At 43.1% G+C, this 9,753-nt stretch overlaps 1 pseudogene; it reads left to right on the plus strand.

Annotated features, from left to right (window-relative positions):
• Positions 1-429: 429 nt before the first annotated feature.
• Positions 430-2,142, plus strand: LOC131745185 (PR domain zinc finger protein 14 pseudogene; annotated as a pseudogene).
• Positions 2,143-9,753: the final 7,611 nt, after the last annotated feature.

Genomic DNA, 9,753 nt, shown 5'->3' on the forward strand with positions numbered 1-9,753 from the left:
AGCACAGGGAGTTCACCTCTGTGCTTTGTGACCAGCTAGAGGGGTGGGATAGGGAGGGTGGGAGGGAGGGTGACAAAAGAGGGAAGAGTTATGGGAACATTTGTATATGTATAACTGATTCACTTTGTTGTAAAGGAGAAACTAACACACTATTGTAAAACAGTTATACTCAAATAAAGATGTTAAAAAATTAATTAATTAATTTTTAAAAAAAAACCTGAAGCCTTGGGCATTTTACTAATCAAATCCATCAGAAGCACTTAGATATATGGGGTGCTAGATAGATGATTGGTGGTAATAATGGCGTTTTAAAAATCCAGTTACAGGCCCGAAGCCTGCCGGTTCCGAGCCCTCTCCGCCCGTCTGCGGCCCGGCGGCGAGCGCTCCGCCGCTGCGCTCTCGAAGACCCGCCGCGCCCTGTGGCCCGGGATGGCTCTGCGGCCGCCAAGTGAGACCGGACCCCAGGACAAGGGGTTCCACCCGCCCGACAGGCTCCAGAGCAGCCCCAAACGCGTGGCCGCCTACTACCCGCCTTTCCCGCCCTACGGCCACTACGGGAACACCGTAACCGCCGCGGAGGAGGGTCTCCAAGCTTCCCGGCAGCTGGAGACCTTGTCCGCGTCCCCGTCGCTGTCCCCCTTCGCCTTCCGGATGGCGCCTCCCGTGCTGAGCCCCGGCCTGGCCCTGCAGAGGGAACCGCTCTACGACCTGCCCTGGTACAGCAAGCTGCCGTCGTCGTGCTACCCAATTCACCGCCCCGGGGAGGTGCCGCAGTTGCCGAACGGCAGTCGCGAGTTTACAGGCGCCTCCAGTGAAGACGGGGGCCCCGCGGGCGGCCGTAGCGACGGTGGCCAATGCTGGGGATCTGAAAATGTCGTGCTGCCGCCCGCTGTGGATGCTAAGCTCTTGCCTGAGAGGCCGAAGCCCTCGCAGCTGTTACCGTGCGCCCCCAGAGAGCGCTCCGAGGATGGCCCCAAACTCGCGAACCAAGAGGGGAAGGCGTCTCACCGTTACCACTTCACCCAGGAAGACCTGCACTTAGTTCTCTACGGGGTCATTCCCAGCCCTCAGAACTCAGCCCGCCTGTACCACGCGATTTCGGGCCTCCTGGTCCCCACACACAGCTCTGGGTCTGATTCTCTTCCTCAGACTCTGGATGACAACTCCCTTCAGCTACCAGAAGGTCTCTGCCTTGGGCGGACAAAATTCGGTGAAGTGGCACATTTTGGTGTGTTCTGCAGTAGCCCTGTCGCCAAAGGAGTCAGGTTTGGGCCCTTTCAGGGTAAAGTGGTCAACACCAGCGAAGTCAGGACATATGGGGACAATTCCCTGATGTGGGAGATCTTTGAAGATGGTCATTTGAGCCACTTTATTGATGGAAAAGGAGGTGCAGGGAACTGGATGTCCTATGTCAGCTGTGCTCGTTTCCCCATGGAGCAGAAACTGGTTGCCGTCCAATGTCAAGGGCAGATCTTTTATGAAAGCTGCAAGGAGATCTCCCAGAACCAAGAGCTCCTTGTGTGGTATGGAGATTGCTATGAGTTTTTGGACATTCCCATGAGCCTGCAGGTCATAAAGCAGGGGAAACAGACATCTGAGCCCTTGGAAGAGTCTGCAGAAGGGTACAGGTGTGAAAGATGTGGAAAAGTATTTACCTACAAATATTACAGAGACAAGCATCTCAAGTACACCCCCTGTGTGGACAAGGGTGACAGGAAATTCCCCTGTTCTTTATGCAAACGGTCCTTTGAGAAGAGAGACCGGCTCCGGATCCATATCCTTCACGTTCATGAGAAGCATCGGCCTCACAAGTGTTCTACGTGTGGGAAATGTTTCTCTCAATCTTCCAGCCTAAACAAACACATGAGAGTCCACTCTGGAGACAGACCCTACCACTGTGTGTATTGTACAAAGAAGTTCACTGCCTCTAGTATACTCCGCACACATATCAGGCAGCACTCTGGGGAGAAGCCCTTCAAATGCAAGTACTGTGGCAAACCTTTTGCATCCCACGCTGCCCACGACAGCCATGTCCGACGCTCACACAAGGAGGAAGACAGCTGTTCCTGTAACAAATGCGGAAAAACCTTCCCAGGTCGAGAAGCCTTCTCCTCCCACATGAAGGTTCATGAAGACTGCTAGCCCTCAGAGAGTATGGGGACAGCGCCTCTGTATTTCTGTCCTGATATTTCTCGTTTATGGGTGTATCTTACAAACAAGTGATAGATTGAGATGAGGAACGGAATAATGGAACTGACCAAGTAGCAGAAGTTACCAGATTTGTTGACTGTGGTTTTAACAGCTTTCACAGAAATGTCTTTCACAATTTCTAACAAGAATGGAGTTTTGTTGAATTCACCTAGAAATAATGAAAGCTGGATGTTAATAGCGCCTAAAGGTCTGGAAACTCAACCTCAACCCTGAAAGGGACTGTATTTCATTTCAGGGACTAGGGGCAGAGTCTTTGATTTCGCGATTTCAAAAAAGGAGGGGGGATTCCCTGGTGGCGCAGTGGTTGGGAATCTGCCTGCCGATGCAGGGGACATGGTGGGTTCGAGCCCTGGTCTGGGAAGATCCCATGTGCCGCGGAGCAACTAAGCCCTTGAGCCACAACTCCTGAGCCTGCGCGTCTGGAGCCTGTGCTCCGCGACAGTGAGAGGCCCGCGCACCGCGATGAAGAGTGGCCCCCCAGTCTCCGCAACTGGAGAAAGCCCTCGCACAGAAAGGAAGACCCAACACAGCCCAAAATTAATTAATTAATTAATTTTTAAAAAAAAGGAGGCTTTTTCTCTACTGTTTGCCTCGGGGCCGCAATTGTAATATGTCTGTGGCCATCCCCTGTTATGTTTCTTAACAGAATAAATTCTTTAAAAATACATTCAAACCAGAGCTTCATTCGTATTATAACTTAAGTGTTCAGACATGAATTAAGCTCCCATTTTATTTGGATTCATTTTAAAACCCTTAGTTTCTACCCCTCCCCCATCACATGACAAACGCCTTATGTTAACAGTTTGTTTAGCACCAAACAGAATTTCTTGGAGGACACAGGAGTTACGTATTCACCCTACCATCTGTGACCTTTAACAATTGGGAAAGAAAAATTATTACCAAAATGAAGAAAGGCTAAAAATTGCAATAGGCTAAGAAATAAATAAAAGTATTTATAGTGCTCTAAAAAAAAAAAAAAAAAAAAATCCAGTTACAATGTTTACATATAATTTAAAGGGCTCTACAACCAACTGACGGTCGTAAAGATTTAGCATATAACTCAAAAGAAAGAAGTTAAACTGTTTTGCTTAGTAAAAGTGTGAGACATAAAGGCTCCAGTCCCCCAAGGTGTTGCCTCTCTGATAAATTAGGCTAATGGACTGTGTAACTGAGAAGGCAAGAATTATCTAGCTGTACTCTGACCCATAAAGGAAATTGACACACTAGTACACATTTTCAGACTATCAACCAACAGAAATATCAACTACAGCTTCTTCACAGATACAAGAATGAAAGATTAGGTAAGGACAGAGGAACTACTGGTGATAAGCCTTTCCATTGCAGTCTGCACCTCAGTAATCAGAGTACCCCTCTGACATATAACATGGCTCTTGAGAAGGACTAACATGATAAAATGAGTGCTAATAACCACTTGGAAAGAACAAGAACACTGAAACATGAGAAATTTGTCATTTGAAGCTGTTTCCTCTGCTCTGGGACCTTCCTCCCTCTCTCTTGCATCATTTTGTCTACAGGTCTGATGGGGATCCTGCTCCTTGGAGAATTTTGTTCCACGATTCAGAGAAAATTTTGATGGGATTACTGGGTTTGAAATGCATTATTTTCAAGGTCACATGAGACAGGAGGAGCCATTTGCCTTGGAATGGAATTCTTCTGCAGAAAGAACATCACAGGGAGGCTGGAGCTCATGCGTAAGGACCTTAATCTAATCTTCCTAGGGTCTGATATATTAGTCCAACCTTGCTAGACATAGACATCCATCTATGTTCCCTTTCAAGGTGTTTATCCAGTGAATTTGGTGGTCGGGTGGTAATCATGAGGAAGACAGAATGGAATCTTTTCTCCATTTATAGCCACCATGAGTATGATGGAGACACTTTAGGTGGAGAAGAATTGGGGATTGACAGGTTGAAATAGGAACTGCTAATGTATTTCATTGAAATGTTGTTACAATAGCAGTCTTAATTAATATAATTTTGGGGTCACACTATGAATATGTCTGCCCATAGTTTAGAAGACTCTGTTGTGCTGCAAAAGAAGAACTAAGCAGAAATGACAATGTTCCATGAAATTAACCACCTTGAAAAGTGATGGAATAGCACAAAAATGTAATAAAGTTAGTATGAAGAGAAAATAGACAGATATACGATAAGATACAATATTCTCTCCAAATCAAGAATCGAAATATAGAGCATACATATGTTAATAATTGAATTGCACTGTCCAGAATTCATTTTTACAACCCAGATTTTTTAAAATAATTTTTTTAAATTATTTATGGCTGCTTTGGGTCTTCATTGCTGTGCATGGGCTTTCTTTAGTTGCAGCAAGCAGGAGCTACTCTTTGTTGCAGTGCGCGGGCTTCTCATTGTGGTGGCTTCTCTTCTTGAGGAGCATGGACTCTAGGAGCACGGACTTCAATAGTTGTGTCTCACGGCCTCTAGAGTGCAGGCTCAGTAGTTGTGGTGCACGGGCTTAGTTGCTCTGTAGCATGTGGGTTCTTCCCAGACCAGGGCTCGAACCGATATCCCCTGCCTTCGCAGGCAGATTCTTAACCACTATACCCCAGATTTTTGAAGAGTGTGTGGGTCTTTAAGTCTGGAGTGACCTCTGCCTGTGGTTTTGCAACTACTCATGCAGAAATAATATAAAGGTCTGAGTCACATCCTTCTTGCCCTTGCCTGACATGATAGATTACAATGCATCCACTTACTTGAAGTCCACAACCCAGACCTGATTCTATTAAATCAGAATGACACTTATCTCCAGTGAACAACACTAATCCAGAATGCTGTGACATCAGGTCCCTAGGACCCAGGCCTCATTCTAAGGTCAGACACCAGGGTATCCTGACTGTTGCAAAGGGAAAAATAAGACACAATATCTGCATACTAGTGTCACCCAAGGGCCTGCATGTCCTTGGTCTTCTGGGAATATTCTTTCCTTTAATAACCAAATTTGATGAATAATATTTTCCATCCATGTCCTGTGGGCAGCCCAGAGACTTTATATATCAGTGTAAGATTCTCTTCCTGCTTATCCCCCATGAAACCTGCAGAAGGAAGAAACATACCTAGATCCTTTTTTCTTTTCTTTTTGTTTTTTTTTTATGAAAGACCAATCACCTGGCTATTCAGAAGCAAGGAATCAGCTTGCCTTGAGAGGAATTCTTCTCCTATATCTGCAATTCAGAAGTAACTGTTGCTATCTTCTGTAATAGCAATTTTACTTTGTTGTTAACCCAATGCTTCTAATATCTTTTATTTTCTAAACATTATGTTTTGCTGGGGCAGAGGGGATTGGGAACAGAAAGGACATATCAGCAAGTAGACTCTTTCTCCATATTCATAATAATGTAAGTGATTTGACCCTTGCCCTGCCTGTTCTAGAAATTCAGGCCTAGTTCTCGACTGAGAACTAGGCCTGAGAACTCGACTAGAACTAGTTCTCGACTGAGAATTCAGTCTCCTTAGCAAAACCTTATTTCTTCAGAAAAATAAAAATCTGACTCTGAAAATCCAAACCTCTGTCAAGAAGATTAAGTCATTTCACAGACAATTCTTAGATTTCTTTAAGTGCCAAGGTAGCCACCTCCCTGTCCATAATGGACTCTGATTAATGCACTAGCAGTCCCTTTGGAAGCTCTCAAAACACTGAATTGAACAAAGTCCATCAATTCTAATAAACTATTAGCTTTGGACTGGCCTTCACTTGGGACACAACTTTCATGGAGATTAAGTATAACGGGAGGAGAGGGAGCGAAGTAATGTCACCATGGCAGAGGACAAAAATGGTTTTGTTTCAGCTCACAGATATTTTAGCAAAACTACCCTACTTCCTTTTTAAGAAGAACCCATTTCCCTCACCCCTTCCCTCTACCTGCCTTACCACTTATACATCTTATTCCAGGATCTTACTGGGCAGACACCAGAACTTCAGATAAACCTTTGCAATCTCATTGAACACTATAAGATATGTTCACCTAGATCCTTGGAGATAATTGTGGAGCTGTATCTCACTGACAAGGGGACATTTATTCACCTCTATTCCATGCTTGTTTTTTTTCTTCCCCTCATTTCCTTACTTCTTTGATAGTTTACCACAAGAAGGAGGAGTGGTCAATATGGCCATCCCTTAAAACAATCACTGGGATATGATTTAATATATTATGGAGTTCTTGTTCCTTAAAAGTCAGAATCCAGCTCTGTTGGGTTTGATCATCCAATATCTATTTCTCATAACTAATAGCATCCAGATTTAATTTGGAGGAATTGTCTTCTGTTACATAGAGTATTATTATGCCAAAAAACCCAGAGTTTGTCTTCCTACTTTTAGAAGCAGGTGGACCAGCAATTTCTTTTACTCCATTTATCTCTCTGTTACACCCAGGTGAGTGGGTATGAGACCTAAGCTCTGACAGTCAGACATTATCTCCTTAGTATATATATATATATATATATATATATATATATATATATATATATATATATATATATATGTTTTTTTTTTTTTTTTTTTTTTTTTTTTTTTTTTAGGTACACGGACCTCTCACTGTTGTGGCCTCTCCCATTGCAGAGCACAGGATCAGACGCGCAGGCTCAGTGGCCATGACTCACAGGCCTAGCCGCTCCATGGCATGTGGGATCCTCCGGGACCGGGGTATGAACCCGTGTCCCTGCATCAGCAGGCGGACCCTCAACCACTGCGCCACCAGGGAAGCCCTATAATATTTTTATCTTTGTATCAGTTCAAGATTTAAAGGACTTTGGGTTCAACCATCCCAAATGTGGTGCCTATACTAGATCATTCATACAAAGATCTTCCCCATTGGTCTTTTTCCCCTTGCTCTGAACCTGCCTCAGTCTCTAAACCACCATGCATTCGGTGGTTGTCTGATAAATTCCCTTTGTCAATTGGTCTCCATGGCTCTGTAACTGATACACTGTCATCTCTTCTGCTTCCTGTCTCAGACACAGGTAAGGCCTGCTTCTCAGGACTAGTGTGGTCAGGGCTTTTCTCTACTCTTTCCTTGTCCTTTTCTGTCCTATCCCTGGGTAGATGAATTAGGCCTGGGCTTGCTCTGCAGCTTTGTTGAATTGGACTTGATGCAAGTAAATTAGAAACCCCATTAAGGAATATAGGCCAACTCTGTGTTCCATCTTGGTGTAAGGGAATCAATCTTTGATTGCTATGTTATGGTTTGTTTTGCATGTAACACCCTCAGTCTTGGACTATGTAGGGAGGAGGGTAGAGTACTAGAATAGTTGTTATCTTCTTGAACTCCTGGCATAAGAACACTAAATCTCACTCCAACCCTTTAACAACTCTGTTGACAGATGGCAGGTTTAAGAAACTTGGGAAAACATATTAATCAACTGGGAACTACATGGGTCCTGAAGATTGGAAAGAGGCATAAGACATTGTTATTGTCCTCAAGGGGTTTTCAATCTAATTGGGGAAGCTAGACATATTTATTTAAAAATGAACAACCCTATGCAATAGGTGTCAGGTGAGACAGTATAGTATGTGGAATCAGAAAGTCTAAGTGTTGCCCTTACCATTTACTGGCAGAAGAATCTTGAGTAAGTCACCTCAACTTTCCAAGACCAGATTTTCATCTGTAAAATGGAGATAGTTATAACAATGCTAACTCCATGGGGTTGCTGTGGGTATTAAGGAAGATGATGCATATCAATGTTTGTAGTCTATAGATCATTGAACACATGTCAGTTATTGATAATATAATTGTTGTTACAGTTCCCATACAGAAAGCTCAGAAGTAGGCTTAGAAAGTAAATTCCTGGAGGAGTAGCCAATGATTGGTCTTATTTAGAAGATTAGAAAATAAGGGAGAGAGAATTCCAGGTGGAATTAAACTCAGAAAGAGGTACAGAGGCCAGGGTAACCAAGATAAGCTGGCTACAGAGTGAGTGATAGATCCAATAGCAGAACATCCAAGTAAGGGTGTAAGGAAATGGGCATGAAGTGTAAGTTGAGACAGATTGTCAGTTCCTGAATGGCTGGAATTTATTTAGGTTCATTCCTTAGACAATAGTATTCTATGAGACTACCTGGTGATAACACAGGCTAGAATGGATAGGGAGGATAAGAGGCTCAACTATTTAACTTGTCTTGGCCTCACTTTATGCATAGCAAGGTTGATTGAGACACTATGTCAGGCCACTTTCTAGGTATAACATTCTATCTCTTGTAAATATGGTAATGGTGCACTGTGGCTACTTCTTGTTTGTATAAACTTGCTCAGAGCTACTTGACCCCCTGATCACTCTATTGATTAATCTTTAGCTAAAGTAGATATTAAGCCTCTTTAATTAAGTTTTCCATCCTGGGCCTATGCTCATGATCTGATACTTTGTCCTCCACACATCCAACGTGGATAATGAAATATAAAGCTGTCCAGGAAAGCATGACCTACTTTGGTTATTTAAAACAAACAAACAAACAAACCCACTTTAACTTATTTTCTCATAAAGTGAATTTACAGAAAGTTTTATTCTGCCACGCTGGCAATGGAGACATGCTGGATGGTATACTCCATTACAGACTCAACTTCTTAAACATACTCTTGGCCAAATTTGGGGAGAAAACCATGTCCTCACTGGACACTGGGGACCAGTTAATCTGCTAGGGTAGGTGCAGCAGAGAGATCCCTCAATATTTAGGCAGCACTGGACTTAGGATAAGGAGTCTGGGTTAGGTGTCCTGTGTTACCAGTTACAACCTCTTGATCTTGGGTAAGTCACAGTTTTCATGTCTCTGCCATTTGTACTTTCATCTAACATTCTCCTACAAAATCAATCTTCTTTCAGTCATTTCCTGTGAGGTTACATTTCTTAAAATTGCAAGACTGCTGTATTCAAATAAGTAGCCTCAAAACTTCTTAACAGAGTTCAAATAACTTTATAATTTAGTCCCAGCCATCTGTTCTAAAATTATTTCCAAGAAGTGATACTTTCTGCTCCAAGTGGGCCATTCCCATTTCTGGGCCATCAATCACTGCATCCACTTGAAATTCCCTCTCTCAACCCAAATCCTGCTGATTCTTTTTTTAAAAACCACTTTACTGTGGTTTGATTGAAATACAAAAAGCTGTACATATTCAATGTATGCAACCTGATGAATTTGGAGATAAGTATATACCCATGAAACCATCACCACAGTCAATGCCATAACACATATATCAACCACAAACATATTTATCCTGCCTTGGTGGATATTCCTCCTTCCTCTATAGTTCCAGGTATGTATTTGCATTCTCTGGTTTACACAGGGATTGATGAGCTTCCTGGGAAAATAACCAAACCATGTTTATAACCTGGACTCCAGCATATATTTGAATATCTGGTGAACAATGCAGGACAGATTTTCATAGATGCCATGTTAAAAGGATATAAGCATTTCCTGTAAAAAACTGGCCATAAGAGGAATGAGTCCTAATGATCTAAAATCAGTAAAACGGTTCAAAAGACTCAGAAGGAAATGTTATTAAGTGGTAGCTAT

Source organism: Kogia breviceps, chromosome 18 (genome assembly GCF_026419965.1).
Source record: "Kogia breviceps isolate mKogBre1 chromosome 18, mKogBre1 haplotype 1, whole genome shotgun sequence".
Lineage (NCBI taxonomy): Eukaryota > Metazoa > Chordata > Mammalia > Artiodactyla > Physeteridae > Kogia > Kogia breviceps.